Source organism: Tupaia chinensis, unplaced genomic scaffold (genome assembly GCF_000334495.1).
Source record: "Tupaia chinensis unplaced genomic scaffold, TupChi_1.0 Scaffold000182_1, whole genome shotgun sequence".
NCBI lineage: Eukaryota > Metazoa > Chordata > Mammalia > Scandentia > Tupaiidae > Tupaia > Tupaia belangeri.
In genome coordinates, this window is record NW_006159657.1 from 181,613 (window position 1) to 182,438 (window position 826).

The 826-nt window shown below is 47.1% G+C and overlaps 1 pseudogene; it reads right to left on the reverse strand.

The window, feature by feature from the left end:
• Nucleotides 1-377: 377 nt before the first annotated feature.
• The window catches only part of LOC114007469 (histone H2A.Z pseudogene), a 3,224-nt pseudogene continuing 2,775 nt past the window's right edge, over nucleotides 378-826 (reverse strand).

Sequence of the window (826 nt, forward strand, 5' to 3'; positions counted from 1 at the left end):
GTGTGTGTGTGTGTGTGTGTGTGTGTGTGTGTGTGTGTTTTGTTTTGTTTTTTTTTCCAGTTTGGGATATGACCTTTATTGAGCTTATCCACCAGAGTGGATATGATGTCTGTACAAAACCAAACGTTTGTTACTATAACTTCTGCATCACAATTAAAATCCAGTTTTTAAATTAAAAAACAGTCCACTCAACCAAAACCCACTACTTTGAAATCAATAGCTTCTTTGAAGCCACAGTAACACTTAAGTACGGTTAAGACTCGAATGTAGAAACTTGGTTGATTGGAAAGCTAATTCAACTTCCCACTAGCTCAAATAGAATTACAAAAAGGCAAAGTTGTGTTTTCCACAGAGACACAGTCCCCTGGAATCGCCAACACTGGACAGCTGGTAGAGCACTTAGAGTCCTGAGATAGTAAGGAATCCAGACATCCTTTAGACAGTCTTCTGTGGTCCTTTCTTCCCAACCAGAGATTTGTGGATGTGTGGAATAACCCACCACCAGCAGTTGGAGCCTTGATGAGGGAGACCAGTTCCTCATCCCCACGAATAGCAAGTTGCAAGTGGCGAGGAGTAACATTAAGTTCGAGTACCTCTGCGGTGAGGCACCCCAGGATCGCAGCGCTGTACACAGCAGCAGCCACCCCCACGTCCAGGCTGGTCGTCCTAGATTTCAGGTGTCGGTGAATACGGCCCACCAGGAACGGCAAGCCGGCTCTCTGCGAGCGGAAAACTGCCTTTGTCTGGGCCTTTCCGGCGTCCTTCACAGCCTTACCCCGGCCATTTGGAATTCTGCTGCAGCTCACACGAGCAAGGCAGGACAAGG